Source organism: Ptychodera flava, chromosome 2, assembly GCF_041260155.1.
Source record: "Ptychodera flava strain L36383 chromosome 2, AS_Pfla_20210202, whole genome shotgun sequence".
Classification (NCBI taxonomy): Eukaryota; Metazoa; Hemichordata; class Enteropneusta; family Ptychoderidae; genus Ptychodera; species Ptychodera flava.
The window spans coordinates 5,174,420-5,191,355 of NC_091929.1; positions in this window are offsets into that span (position 1 = coordinate 5,174,420).

Genomic DNA, 16,936 nt, shown 5'->3' on the forward strand with positions numbered 1-16,936 from the left:
TTAAATGGTGAAAATTAATTTAAGTCAAAAACTTTGTACTATTTTCTAAAATTTAATGTTTCACTTGAAACGAGTGTATATGTAGAAAAGAACACGACTATTTTATTTTGCATTATCTATCCCCATTCTAAAATTGCATGGTTTCAAAGACTGACATACAAAAAGTAATTAAAAATATGATTAGCAAAATTTAAATCCTAATTATTAAAAATGAAAGAGTTATATTGCCTAACGAAATAGTTGTTTTATTGCATTGCATATTAAGAACGTAGCCTGAAAAGTTCAGAAAATTTGACCCAGCCAGAGAAGAGTTAAACTCTTTGGGAATCTTGAAATTGGGAGAAAAGAGAGGCCAAGAAATAGAGAGATTAGCATGCATGCACATAAATTTTTTTTGACTGCTTGACGACGTAAAAGGTGAATGAAACCAATATTTTAATCTTCGGTTAACAAATTAATTGAAATTGAAAGAATATTTGCAAATTTTGAGCGCCCCCTTAAAAATAAGTCGTCGTCTTTCCTTGACATTGTCGTTTTCGTTTGAAAATACTCTGTTCCCAGTCGATATGATGACCTTTGATTGCTAGGCCGTACTGATTGATACATGGTTGTTTTCAGCTATTTTTTCACCCTTTCACAAATGATATCGCCAATTACATCTTTTAGTGCACGGGGTAGGTCTCTCTACGTTTGTAAGGAACCAGTCACATGTGGTGTACGACACGATTGGACAAATTAGGAAGGAATATTGATGATGAAAATATTGTGCTCGATTCACATAGAGCAAGAGTCAATAAAGTTCAATCGAGAGGGATAGAAAGAATTTGGTTTACCCCTTGACTACCTATGGCGCCGGATATATCCGGCGCCATATTGAATTACCATATACCTTGAGTGCCGGAAATATCCGGCACAGTTAAGTAGGCGTGTTTGCTTCGTTTTTGTCGCTAAAAATCCCGTTATTTTGGCGTCAGCACGCAGCGCGACTAAGATTTATGTATTCCGATCTGGCCTGAATGTGATTGCGCCCCAGTACGTCCGAGTATGGCCAAAATCCGGAAGCAAATGTCGTGACCCATGACCTCCACCCTGAAAGGTCAGGCTGGTCACAGAAGCGTCGCGCTGATTGTTTACAGATTTCAGAAGTACGGACGATCGGGAAAGTGTTTATGGTTTGTTTTTTTTAATGAAATGAAATGTTTATTTATTGAAAACAAATGATTTATATGTAAATATGTTCTATTAACAGCAATATTCGTGAATAAAACAAGAGGAAATACAATTTTTTACTATAAGCCAGTGAAATTTTATAGCAGCCATATTATCAATATGACTGGTCACATGACTGGTCATGTGTTTGGTCATGTGATATGTTGTTCCCTAAAATGTATTTTTAAATATTGTGAATTATTTTTTGATAAGTCATAACCATTTTAGATGCATGTTTCTGGAAGGAAGACATAAAGCAGGTGTTTGCAAATATAAAATGTGTTGATTTTCAAATACAGAATCATTTCAGATGCTGATGTTTGTGGTTCATTTACCCTGCCTTTTGTGAGAAAAATCTTAAATAGGTAGATCTATAAATAAAGTAAAGGGTAGTTGTTATTACATATATGTAAAGACAATGCCATGAAAATTGCTACTGTATTCAACTTTGCGTCATTTTATGGATTCAAAACACGTCCTGATGCTTCAAATATTCATATTCTTTGCCAACTCTGGTCACATGATGTGTCATATGATCAGTCACGTGACCTGGAAATACAAAACTTATGTATGAAAAAGTGGGAAATTTCATGCTGATTCAGAAAAAGTATGGTTTATTGGTACTTACTTAATTTTTACTCAAAGCAGAGTTCATGCAATGAACACACCCAAGATTTTATCAATATTTACATAAGGGGCCTGGTATATAGGAAAACATTGGCCTTGGTAGTCAAGGGGTATTTTAATTTAAACGATGAGAAAGAAAGAAGGTGATTTATTCTAGTTGTGTTCGACACTGAGGTGAGAAAATACTAATTCCAAAATAAGAGACTGAAGGGTTTGTAAATTAAATAGCTTTACTTCACGCTGGTACTTCACGCACTGATCCTAAAGCGGATACTGACGACTAGCTGAATGAAAATCAGGAAGAACGTTTCTCATTCGGCGAATATGTTTGTGTGACCCAAAGAAGACACATCTGAAGAACCATTAACAAAGATTTTCGCGGTTGTACCTTTCTGCCTTTTGTCTTGATTAGCCATAGATCGATGTAACCGTATAAAAAGTCCGATGTCAGACATGCTTGTCTTCGGTGGTGCAAACTGCTGGTCGCCCGCCATCAGAACTTGAAATGCATCAACGGTTTTCTTGGCTCTCGTAATTCCTCAACTTCCGCAGTCCTTAAAAATGAAAGTGAATCATGGTCACTTAGTGAATGTATTTCACGTTGAAGTTCATTGTACCGTCGCCAACTTGGATATTTATCTGCTGGGCTTCAAACCAAGGCTCAGCCGCCATACTGGCAAATTTGACTCGAGTGTAGTATGTTGTACATTGAGAAAATCCTTGGTCGTTTTACTCAAGAATTTGTTCGAACGTCCGTTTCCGATTTACAACAGACAACAATCTTTTCTGGCTATGATCGCATTCGCGAAACGTACGTAATGCAGTACACGTTGTGCGTATCTCTGGCCGCCATATTGTTTGTAACGTATGTGAAAGGATACATGGCGTCATAGGTTTCGCGCTAGGTCTCACGTGATTTTCTCTTTATTTCTCTCGTGCATGATTTTGCGGTTTTTTCTTTCCTTTTTTCTCTTCCGCGTCTACATAGCTATAAAAATCTAAGGTCGATGGGTAAAGAGTAGTGTATTTTGGGCTATCGGAACAGCACAATTATTTTTGTTTAGCCTTATAGCTACTTCGCTTGCCTGTCGAACACGTAAAGCGACTTACGTGCTAAAACGCAGCCTATTTATTCGGAATGATACATTTTACCATGATTTGAGTGTACTTTAGGATAAATAAGAAAATTACCAAACAACGAGGTGGTTTATTATGATATTTGGATTTATGCTATTTAATAAATTACGTTCCAGATAAAGGCGATGGCAAAGTGGCTACCTGGAAAACCTGCCTCCGGCCCCCTCAAGACCGCGACTGAGGCATAGCTGTCTTGGGGAAGAGGCAGGTCAGATGGAGAAAGGGGACCGCTGGTGCACCATAAGAACTTGTCTACGTGTTCGATGTAATGCGTAGTACATAATGTAAACAGTATATTTTTTGAATTTATTCCCTTGCATGAATGATGTTTCCCAGACGGAAAACGGGGATGGCATTGCGGTTCTGTGGAAGGCCTGCAGCGGGCCCCCGCCAGACTGCGGCTGAGGCATCGCTGTGTTCAGGGCAATGCTATGAAGAGTTTTGCGTCTAACTCATGATCTAAACTTTTGACTCCCTGAAACTATTCACAGTTAACCTAAAGCTCTGAAGAATGTACGGTTTTAAGATAAACATAATCGATTAACAATGAATTTTTTGCTCCTCGTATTATCTCTAATCTCGTGTTTTATTATACATCTCACTCTGTTGAAATATTCATTATTCAGCCTATAAACACAATCTACATGTACACTTATATTGTTAACAGTTGCATTCCATATACATCGAAATGTCAGTACATAAGATGCACAAATATACTCAGGCTGTGTGAATAATTTTAAAGCATTTCAGCATTTTTTAAATTTTAATTAACCACACAAACATGTTGTTGATACACAATATATTGTTTAAAATTAATATCAACTTTAACATACATGTACCTTCTGATCATTCACATCTTTGTTGTACTCTATGGACAACGTATCCACTGTAAAATTACAAACAGAGGTAGCCACATAGAATTAGAAATAAACTGTACTATAACATTCAGTGAGATGCCCTTATTTTGTGTACCACAGTCATGAAATGCGACAAAATGTTACAAGAGTTTGTTTAAGTATTACTAACCGTAGAATCATTGGATGACATGTAATGTTATTCATTTTTCATTGAGTCAGCTCCCAAACTATGGAATATAATTACATGAAAAATAATACTGAACCGAAATGTTTCCAAGCCCTCCCCACCAATTAGACGGAGGCAAAACTTTCACGTCCCCATTCGACTAGCGCCTGAATTTTCAAATTCCCTGAATTCCTACTGGCCCCATCCTACAGTATTATTGGACTGTTCAGCCATTCTTGTCAATACACTCCAATCTTAATTAACTAATGGGATTCTCTAATGAAGTGTGTTGGCATGTCTTCTAAACTCTCAGCCTCGACGATTTATCTCTACGGATTAATTAGGGAAATATACTACAATTTATCATAAAATGAACTTCTCACAGAAACAAATTCTTCCTGCCCACGGCATCAAACACAATACCTTGTTTTTGACACTGGATGCCATTGGATGGCATAAAATGTTATTCATTTTTCATTGAGTTAGAGTCCAAGCTATTGAATCTGAATACATGAAATACAATACTGAACCGAAATGTTTTCAAGCGTCCCCTAATAGATGGAAGGCAAACCTTTCACGTCCCCACTCGACTAACCCCAGAATTTACAATTCCCCTGAATTCCTACTGGCCCCATCTCAACAGTATTTTCCAACTGTGCAGCCGTTGTTGTCAATACACCCCAAACTCAATTAGCTAATGGAATGTCTCTAATGAAGTGTGTTTGTATGTCTACTAAACTTTCAGCCTCGACGATTTAACTCCCCTGATTAATCGAGGAAAAATGCTACAATTTATCATGAAATGAACTTCTCACACAAACGATTTTTTCCTGCCCACGGCATCAAACACAATACCTTGTTCTTGACTATTGTGTTCACAAACGTAAGCTACTGTCGTACAGATTCGTTTTGTGTGCGTGTTTCTATATAGCCTTCCGTGCCACCGATTTCTTAATATTTGCCACTATGATTAGGGTAGTATGTTTCTCGAAATTGAACGGCGTAAAACGTTGCTAAAACTTTACTCAACGAAACCTACAATCTCTATCTTATCGAATAAGAATACAAATTAGGTGTCATCTTGCAAAATCTGATACCAGGAAGCAAATTCCCAAACATACCGATATTTGCAAAATGGCCGCCACCCATGTGTTAATTCTATGGGAAAATTACAACTCTTAAAAACTACGCCGGTGGAATTTTTCTTTTTGGGATGCTTTAAAATTACCCCTCGAAAGTGAAATGTTGTCGTTTGGGAAATACATTTGATTAATTTGAGAAAGTAACCTATCAAAATAAGTTGATTCGCTTTTCTCATGCCATATGATTCTATTACCGAGCCAAAATGGTTTTGCGTTGTTTCACTGCCATATTTCTTCACAACGTATATAAATTATACCATAAGCAGTATCACAAACCTTCCATCGTTCTATTGCATGGGTACTTTAAAGTCGAAAGAATGACATCAAACGAAGATATTGTTTAATATGCCATCTCTAGTTAATAATTGAACTTCTGTGATGGAGTGATGGTAATTGAGGAAATGTAAACCACTATGGTAATATAATACCACAAAGGGCAAACGTCTTACACACAGTCAGGGTTTCGATCACGCTATAACGCGATAAAGTCACTCTATAAGAAAGTTTTGTCACAGGTTTTTTGAACCAATTATGCAATTGGCTTTCCTACAATAGATTCAATGTGGTGAACAAAAGTGAGTTTGGAATAAAAAATGATACCCAAGGAGGGGTCTTAATGTTGCCGTTGACGGGTCACGGTATCGGATTGACCTGGCTTGGAATGAATACCTCCATACAGAATTACATTGCTAGCCGTATGATTTGCATAGTACTGGTAATTTGCTTTTGAGTAATGTATGGAGTACGCCTTGAAATATCTGTGCGAACAGCTGTCAGATCTATTAATTGTGAAATCCAAGAGTGGTAAATGAGTAATGATTATGCGTACATCTGTTTATAAACAGAAAAAACACAACATTCTAACGACATTCAAACGACACTTCTATACTACTGCTATCGAGTGGCTAATAGATATCCACTGACTTCACCAATGAAATCGACATCTACGTTACTCTGTTCATCAAGACCGATGATTTGATCACGTGTCACAGCCTTGTCTACCCTTATGCGAATTAGGTCAAGCAATAGACCATTTTCATCATCTGTTTGAAATACAATTAGTTTTCTCAATATCCGTTAAAATTGCCAGATGCTAGGTCAGTAGTATTGGAGTCATGTGCCAACAAAGGAAAACAAAAAGCGGTCAATCACTTTTAGCCATGTCTAACCTGGGCGTGGCTTCAAAAACGGTAGAGTCTAAGTGTCATCAATGATATTGCGATTGTGCCAGCTGCACGAACTTTTTCGTCAAAATCCACATATGTCATCAACCACTTTCCGTCTCTCGTTATACTAGGCATAAGCATGGTGATTTAAGGAAATGAGTTTGTTATCAATGTTTTCCTGTCATTAATAATTAATGAAATTTCAATGAGAGAGATACTTAATTACCATGCGATGCGAAGATGATTGGTCGCATAGTTACTAAGCCAGCGATTCGTCACGTATATCGGATAGAACACGCTCATTTCAAACAGTCCAACCGATACCATAGACCATATCCGTTTAGTGACGACCATGATTAGAAGCTCATAATACTGATCGCGACGTTCTCGCAGGTAAAATTTTAAAATTTACCATTTTCATTGTAATATGTTCAATACATAAAAATGTTACTTTAAGACTGTATTAATGCAAGGTTATAGCTACGTTAAGTGAATTTTTCACCTCCTTACACTTTGAAAATGCAAAAGGTTTTTTTAATATTTTCGTCCAGGAAACGTTTACTCCATGAGTGTCATATAACATATTGAAATTAGTCTCTCTGCGGTTAAAGAGCCATGTGTATTTGTAACCTAGACAATAGGTACGGTTTCGCGACTATAATTTAGCGACTCTTTCGTTATTGCGTCATTACAGCTGAGCATGAAAATTAACTAAAGTTGTAGTTGACTGTCGGACTGCATTGAATGTTTGAATGTCAAAATATAGACTATTTGACGAAAAGTTCTGATAAGTAAACCTCAAGTTGGTGTAGAGAATGTGACGTGGTTGTGCGGTAGTACTTGCAAGAACATCATTCGGTCTCGTTATAGGAGTAGAAGTTAATGAGAAAACAATAGTTTTAAATTAACATTAAAACACATCCTATAGAAATGTATCCCTTCATGGGTTTTGTCCGAGGCAACTCACGTTATCTTAAGACGAAAATATAACCTTCATAAGTGCCAAGCTAATTAAGAAGGAAAGACTGCTATTTCCTTTCAATGTAGAGCTCTGAAACATTTTTACAAATGATTTCGAGACGGGTAAAGAAAAATGGGATGTTAAATAGACAGGCAACGGCGACGCAATATATATTCATCCTAAAGTGATCTGAAAAACAACTGAGTCAGCATTTTCTCATTAGTCTCAATGTAAAGAAAGATAATTTTGTCAATTTATCCTGATATTTATGATGATGACACGAAGTTTGTATACATTTTTTAGAGCGACTGCTATGAAGGACACTTTTGCGAAAGTTCAAGGATATTAAAGGGTATTTAAGGTTAACGATATTACAATAACATTTTAATACATCTCTATACTTAGGTCAGAGGAATCCGGTAATATATTGCACTACCCATGGGTAGTCACCTCTCCTAAAAACGAACAAGCCGGCAGTGTCGTAAATGTCTTAAATAGAGCGTTGACTAGTTTCCCGACCAAACGTAGACTAGGTTAACACAATATGTTGTCATATCCATGAGAGTTTTGCTAAAGCCTTTTTCATGGTCTTTCCGCCCTACTGTAATGATAATGCTTCTAGTAAATTAGTAATAATGAACTCATACAGCAGTCTTTTATATCGTGTGGTTAAGGTAGAACGCACCTCGGGGGCAGACATTGGGACACTCAAACTTTTACAATTCTCTTCTGATATACCACATGTGGGTTCATTTTAAAGCTCTTGGTGAAAGAAAACTTTTCACCGCATAGTTTTTCGAGATTCAAAATTTTTTATTTTTCTCCATAGAATTAACACAGGGATGGCGGCCATTTTGAATTTCTAATATCGGTAAATCTTGGGTAATTTGTTTCTTCAGTACAAAAAATTGCACGGTGACCCCCTATTTTTATTCTTGATTTTGAAAGAGAATGATTGAAAGATTCCTTGAGGAAAGTGAGAGCAAAAGTTTAAGTCTTTCACTTTCGAGGTGCATATTACCTTAAGTGCAAAAACATGAGACTCTGTAAAGGAACTTAAAGTGTGAGTCCCGCCAAATTTTGAGGCTTTTTTCGTTTGACTTGAGGCCTATACTCTAGTTCTGGTTGTCAATGAAATTGGTATTAATAAAACAAACATTTACACACAAACTGAAGCTTATTTGAGCGGTTTTTAGACGGTTGTATTGTGTTATTTTGACGAAAACACGGGAAAAGTTGCACGTTTTGACTTCAATCATGGCGACATTTTCCGGAAATTGCCGAGCTCGCCCCGTTTTTTGCGAAAGTAGCTGTGACGTCACTAATAGGACGCGCGATGGTGACTTAGTGCATTGACTATGGTGACAGTGATAATTTCATGAGGGAAAGCAGTGCAACTGAAAAACTGACAAAACTGTTCAGAATTTACAGGCCTGCAGATTTTAACAGGCGGGACCTTAACCTAAACGAGAACAAGAGCGGAACTCTTGTTGACCGTCTATGACGAGCCCACCAGAGTCCAACACACTAGTGAACTACCGTACACACAACCGCAAGCTACCAAAATATGAACGAAGTCGGGAGTTGCCATCCCACCTCATTATTACTTCTCAACATAAATTGCCTCGTTCCAAATCTGTACACAAAAATTTGAATAACACCATGACGTTTGTAGATAAGTTTAGTAGAGATCAAGTTGAAAATTGTCCACCGTTTAACACACATCTTTGGAACCGGCTGAGGGTCACGTTAGCATAAAAACCAAAGTAGTATTCACGCCGCAAAAATCTTCAGTTTGGCGTTATAAAACCTCACATGAAGTTTGGCACTTTTACATGTAAAAACATGTGACCGTGAAGACATGTCTAGCCAAATTCTCGGGAAGAGATAAATGAAAATTGACGTGATGTAAATATCGGGCAGACTAGTGACCGAGGCCTGGCGGCTCAGCTGGCCATTTCTGTGACGGAGTGATCAACTACGCTTCCGCAGGTTTTTTCTTGATTAAGAGTCAGCGATATAAAGCAAAGTCTTCATTGTTTCATGACTGCGAAATTCTCAAAGAAACTAACATATTTTAGGGGAGAATTAGTCACTCAGAAGGGAACAGATGATGAAGACAACGCGACTGCCTCGTCAGCAGTATGACACTTCTTTGCTACACTCTAAAGAGAAGTGTTCAAGGATAGAACACCAATTAAACGCCTTTTTGTAACACTTTTTGAACGCGTCTAGACGTTCAGAAATGTAACACTTCATGTTCAACCAACGTAACGTTCAATTTATGAACACACGTGTGCAGATTTTGAACACTAAGTGTTCATCAAACATTATATTGAACACCATGGTGTTCCATATCTGAACACACGTTGCACATGAAATCTATTCAAAAAATTGAACGCATTTACGCGTCCAAAGGGCTGTAACACTTTTTGAACGCATGGACGCCGTTCAACGATAAGTGTGTTAAAGGATTGAACACATGATATGCACTTGTTGAACACCTTTAATTTTGGCGTTCAGGGGGTGTTCAAGCCTGGAAATAACATAAGGGACCACTGATTCGGTAAAATTATTTTATTCTAAAAATACACAAAAAATCATTGAGCAAAATACAATTATTTAGTGTAAAATGCGAAAATGTAACATGGCCACCTTATAAAGCTTGTGAGAGGAAAACATCAATAGTGTAAACACCTTCCTATCAAAACATCAACAAAAGAAAATCGTTATAAACACTGTCGATCGTTTTCAAAAAATATGAACAAAGTAATGACAAAACAGGTTTAACTTAAATATTGTGGATTGCGTTATATGTTCATATTTGTGAAAAGTACAAAATATCTGTTTTGAAAAAGCTCAAAATTTGGCATACTTATTTTGTTGAAAACACGTATTCGTATGAAATGTTTACTCCGTTTTTGTGATTGTTCATGTGATTTTCACGCATGCGATTTAGCGTAAAGGCGTGAGTAAAATGACTTTGTCCCGCGCACAAGGTGAGCATTTTGCCTCGGAGGCAAAAAATATCAACAGGTTGGATATTTGCTCAACGCCTCGCGAGGACAAAAACTCACGCAAAATCGACCGCACACGAGGGTAAACTAGCTGAGCAAACAACCTCGAATGAAACTTTGCTCGGCTAATTTCTCTCATGTGAGGCGGGCATAAACGTGTGATCACCTCAATGCTCGTCGCGACCTGCCTGCCACGAAATCAACCAACTGCAGTCTAATAAGTCAATATTCAAACACCACAGACCACACCAAGTGATAAAAGCCCCTAAAATAACAGTCGAATCACGGAAAATGTTGCTTTTCGAACAGAAGTTATCAGACGTACAACAATTACAGCAATTTAGCTTACTGTGTAATATTATCATAATAGTGTCTTCCCATGCATGACGAAGAGAAATGTTCGATTATCGTTAGTTCCGCCACCTAAAGCAATGATTGAAGCTTTAACATTATGTAGAAAGTCCAAAAGCTACTGTAACTCATGGAATATTTTTTTCGTCGTTTTTAATGGTGGACCAAGGTATACAAAGTGCAAAGAGATCGGAGAAATCTGGGAAAAGGAAATTCTCACGACTGAATGATCAGTCACTGAACGACATTTAATCTAAACTACATTAGAGTAAAAATAAAGGGGGTAAAAACACGGACGTTTCATGATAAACCCTTCATCAGCACTAAAACACATAGAAGAAACGCGGAAATACGAGGGATTCAACAACGAATCAATTGAGGGACACATCAAACGCGTGCTGAAATGCACATTCGTCCTGGTTGGTGATTCAGTGCCAAGTTTAAAAATTGTGGTCTGTTCTGGTTTGTAGCGGGTAGAATCGCTGGTTTCAGTGACTGCCATATCGGACCTGTAACCTCCATAAATGTAAAAATCTCCATAAATGTAATATCAGCCATAAATGTAATAAATTGCATCCATAAATGTAATATCACCCATAAATGTAACAAAAATCAACCATAAATGTAATAAAAAACACCAACCACAATTGTAAAAAAAGGTAACCATAAATGTAATAAAAAAATCACCAACCATAAATGTAATAAATTTATTTTGTAGTTGATTTTGAGGAATTAGCCCTCCAATATTTATCTCTGTAATAAGGAAAGCAACTCCACACGTTATTCATATCTTAATTGTTTGCGTTTAGTGTGTTTTGTATATTTGAAAGTGTATTTTACGTTTCCCTATTTTGTGTACATAACTGATTGGGCCTGGCGAGACAAAGCTGTAATATGAATGTCAGTGCAGTCTCTACACCTGAGTGGAGGAGACTGTATAACACTACGATCCTTTAACGCCGTTGGTTTGGAAATTTGGCGCACTTTCATAATCAGTCGCCTCAAAAATTCATCTTCAGTGGATAAATTGTGTGGAATAATCGATATATTTCGGTATTCCCATGTTGTTCCACTTGAGTTGTTCCTTTGCTGGGATGTTAGGATGTCTAATTTTGTTCTACTGTGTCCAAGGTAGTGTTCGTAATGTTTTTTTGACTAGATGAAATATGGATATATGTACTCGTTGACATGTTTGTGTCGTAAATTTCTGTTATAAGGTTGTATATTTCTCTGTTATTTGTTCTGAGTCATCTGTCATAAACTTTGTGTGGTATCACTGGTTGACGAGTTATTTTGACGCTTCCTTATTATGTAATTATCAGTGTCTAGAACTGCTGTTCCACTTCCATTATCTAACGGTTTGATCGGTACCTCGCCGTTTTCTGATAGTGTTCTCAAAGTACTCTATTCTGTGTTTCGGAAAGGAAACCTAGTTTCATGAAAGTATGCAATAACATTACAATAGTCTTAATAAATGTATTATTTACTCATGGCATTGATAAACAAATGCTCACATATGCAAGTTAAAGTTTACTACATTATGGTTCAGTTTTATTGCAATTATGGTTAGTTTGTCTATTACATTTGTGGTTGCGGGTTGTTACATTAAATGTTTTATTACAATTGTGGTTGATATTACATCTGTGGAGATTATTTCATTTGTGGAGGTTACAGGACCGACCGCGTTGATGTGCTGTGCAGATATGCTTGGCCTCCCGGTATGCGAGTTTTTTGTCGGTCACAGTCCGGAAATGTTCCACAAACCTGTCGCCTAGACGACGTTGCGTTTCGCCAATATATAGCATACTGCAATGTTTGCATTTAATGCAATAGACAATATTGGCCGGCATGCAGTGAACATGCCGGAGACATTGATTCTTGAAAACTAGCCGTATTTTCTACCCTGGGTTGGTAGCTCTGTTGGTGGACAGAATTGTCCCCGAGGTTATCCTTCGCCCAGTTAAAGCGATGAATCGTATGTGCGATGTGTGATAGTGAGCATGCGTGCGTGACTGCTTCACAAACTCTACAACGTGTGGAGCGGTCTCAGTCAGAAAAATGTAACAACTTAGCCGGCTATTGAACCACTCTTTTTTGGGAGTGGAGATTTAGCCGAGCGGTTCTCTCTGTGGCCTCTCCGCTAGGCGACTGATGCCGTATGTTGTGGGTTCGAACCCGATTGAAAACTAGCCGTATTTTCTACCCTGGGTTGGTAGCTCTGCTGGTGGACAGAATTGTCCCCGAGGTTATCATTCGCCCAGTTAAAGCGATGAATTCATTTCTTCGCTTCGATAAAGTTTGTATGTGCGATGTGTGATAATGAGCATGCGTGCGTGAGTGCTTCACGAACTCTACAACGTGTGGAGCGGTCTCAGTCAGAAAATGTAACAACTTAGCTGGCTATTGAACCACTCTTTTTGGGAGTGGAGATTTAGCCGAGCGGTTCTCTCTGTGGCCTCTCCGATAGGCGACTGATGCCGTATGTTGTGGGTTCTAACCCGATTGAAAACTAGCCGTATTTTCTACCCCTGGTTGGTAGCTCTGCTGGTGGACAGAATTGTCCCCGAGGTTATCGTTCGCCCAGTTAAAGCGATGAATTCGTTTCTTCGCTTCGATAAAGTTTGTATGTGCGATGTGTGATAGTGAGCATGCGTGCGTGAGTGCTTCACGAACTCTACAACGTGTGGAGCGGTCTCAGTCAGAAAAGTGTAACAACTTAGCCGGCTATTGAACCACTCTTTTTTGGGAGTGGAGATTTAGCCGAGCGGTTCTCTCTGTGGCCTCTTCGCTAGGCGACTGATGCCGTATGTTGTGGGTTCGAATTCGATTGAAAACCAGCCGTATTTGCTCTAGGGCTCTAAATAAAATAAGTTGTGAGAGTGTAGGGACAGGTGCTACAAACTCGACGGCCACATGATCATGTGGCAGTTGCGAGGTCGTGATTGGGCAAACTGGAACCAACAAGACGGTCATTGATGTTGGAGTCACGTGAAAATAACGTAAGCATGGGAGTCTGTAGACCTTGATTGAGACTAATATATTGAGAAATGCCACCCATGTGTCTGAAACTGTTGAAGTAAATTCCAGTAAAGGGTTGAAATGTGACACATATTTAATCAACTAATCATGTTCCTAAACAAGACGCAGTCCAAAAGCAGTCATCAATGTACCGTTTGAAGATCTTGGGAATGTGACCGGTATCTTAATGTATGATCTGGTGCTCGATAAAACCTGCAAATAAACAGATGCCATCCGTGTAACAATGGCAACAAAGCGAACATGGGTGTAAAATTCATTATTGTAAGTGAAACAATTTAAAGTCAGAACTACTTCACTAAAGCGAATTAAAACGTTTGTGGGTGGATCAATAATGTCGCGGAGGTCGAGAAAATACTTGATTGCCTGGAGGCCATCCTGATGAGGAATGGAAGTATAGAGGGCCTTTACATCAAGTGTAAATAAATAACGATGGGTACCAGTAAATCTAAAGCCGTTAAAGATCTTGATTGCATGGGGCATCTCTTTGACAAAAGTAGTGGATGTATTCACAATACCAGCAAATATGTTGTCGAGAGATGTTGAGATGAGTTTGGAAGGACATGAACATACAACAACAATCGGGCGGCCAGGATTACCTGGTGCGTGGATATGCGACGATCAGGGATTTTGTACTAATAGGCAGGAGGCTGTCATGAACTATGTATCTGATAGCACGTTTGATGATATTGTTGTCTATTGGTTACAAGTGCATAGTGTACAAAGGATTTGATTTTGGAATTCCATCGAAAATGCTGTTCCGCTATACATGGACGTCTATAACAAAACTGCGAATAATGTATCCCAGTATTAAAAAATGCACTAATCGCATAGAAGAGGTTGGTTAAAAGTGCATATGTGTATAATTTCACAAAAAGTTGATACTCTGTACTTTGAGGCCTATGAGGAAACTATGAATATTTTTAAAAATAAAAACACCTACTAGTAGCTAAATCTGTGTTTTTTATTAATATTTTTCATTACAAATGTTTGATAATTGATATAAATGTACGTGCTGAGAATAAGATGCTATTAAGAGGAGATGTGAAGAACAAATATGTTATTGGAATTTCACCCGAGTGATTATTTGTAGAGGTTAAATATGTCAATTTAGATATTATTAATAACGACTTACACGGATGGGAAACGTACATGTTTTTGCACATGAAAATAAGGGAGGGTCACTCTTTTCCCTGCAAACACCTTTGAAGAGTCACGCTTCTGTCAGGAGGGACGGTTGTCGTGCATATTTCTAGCTGGACACAATTTAACTAGGATTTGGTAACGTTGGTTATTATTTCCCAAATTGTTATTCAACGTGGTTTGACCTCAAACTTCCACTTGTTTTTGATGTCACTATTCTGAGTTTGTATTCTGTTAAAGTCCTCAAAAAATAACAATGTATATCCGGCGATACGAACGTTTCACACTGATCTAGACCCAATGTATTGTGGGAGGGAGAATGTTATCAAGTACGTTGTCTCTCAAATTGTTGAATGTTGAAACTTTAAGTCATTATAGAGGACATTTTTGAAGAATAACATTACACACACAGAGATTCGGTTAGTAGAAATCTTAAAACCTTTTGCTGTAAGTTGGCTGTGCGGATCATCAATAAATTGTTAAATAATCTGCCTTAGTCGGGTTTTTCAGGGGCAGGCAAGGATATGGTGAACAACCAAATGTGAATTGATGACAAACACTGCGCTCATGTTGCAAACAATCTGCGATGGAGTAACCACGCTGAAGTCAAACCGTTTAAATGGAGTGCCCATCGACAGTGTGACCATGGAAGTGGACCAATGTTAATGCAGCATCCCCATGTCAGAACGTAACATCTCTCGGGGAAATTGCTTCTCCTGATGCAACTCTCAGAGAGGTGTTTTGAGTCATTGCGGTATTGCTAGATTGCTGAATACCTCCTTAAAGGCGAAGCCTCCATATAGAAGGGCGCCAACCTATGGCGGCGTTCTTTGCATAAATTGACACCAAACAGGCAAAACGCGGGCTCACGCACCAGAAAATGCTACTTTTAGGGTTTTTTTCCGGCCGCAAAAACGCAGACAGACTGCCAAGCGGTCAGCGTGAAGCTGCTGCCGATCGAAATCTGTGGTTTAATTCTAACGCTACTGGAAGACGATTTTACAGGGAATTCTAGCGTTAGTGTTGGGGAATCAGTAACCGTTGCGATTTGAACCGACCGTCAATCAAACGCGTGTATAAATTCTGTTTGTAGGATTAGCAAAAGGCGCAAAAAGGTTGAGATTAGTTTGTGTAATTGATATCATAGAAATCAAGCATCGTACTGGCCAGGTGTTTGACTGGAAGGAGAACTCCACTAATGCGAGAACCTGGGATTGAAATTATATTTTAGGTCAAAGACGAAAGTACAAGTTAAAAACATACAGAGATTGCTTATGTCAAAAATTTTTAGTTGATGGAAAAGTGGATAAGAGTGGGCGCAGAAATCGGAGAAGGTAATAAGGCCAACAATTCTCTTTTGTAACCAATGGATAGGTTCAAGGTAAGAAGAGTATGTGTTGCCCCAGATCTCTATACAGTAGCTAAGATGAGGTAGAATTATCCCTGTCGCGATAAGTTTACACACACCAACTTCCAATGTATTTAGGTATACCGCTGGTGATGTTGTTACATTCCCACGTAATCACCCAAGTAATCAGGTAGAATTACACATGCTGTTTACGCTTCTGGAATTCCACCGGAGCTGAGCCTGGCCATAAAAGTGGCGGCTGTACAGATGGGACGGAATATTCCACTTTATTGAATGAGGACACAAAAATAAAATTTTATTAAATCAATGACTCTTGTTCATTTTCTTACTGTTTGTATCATTTACCAAGTGTCACTGCTTTATTTTTTGTTTCTCTCGCTTTTCGTCTTTCATCACCAGTAGGCCTATAACCTTAAAAAATATACATGTGAACTTACTACCGATCATTCCTCCCAACCCTAATAAAATGGTATCAACCACTACGTTGTCTGTCCCGCGCACAAACTATCTCCACCGAACATGTCGTCGAAGCGAAGGGTTCGCCCGACAGTGCGGTCTGAAATAATTCAGCTTTGGCTGAATGGACACTCTATAAGATCTGTTGCTCAGGACAAAAATATATCGGCATCAACAGTGGTGGCAACTATTTTGAGGCGATTCAAGAAAACCGGTCTTACTGTAACGGCTAGAGCAAGTGGACGCCCACGCCACACAGTACGCTCAGAGTGATTTTCGGACGACCTCAGTTTTCGGAC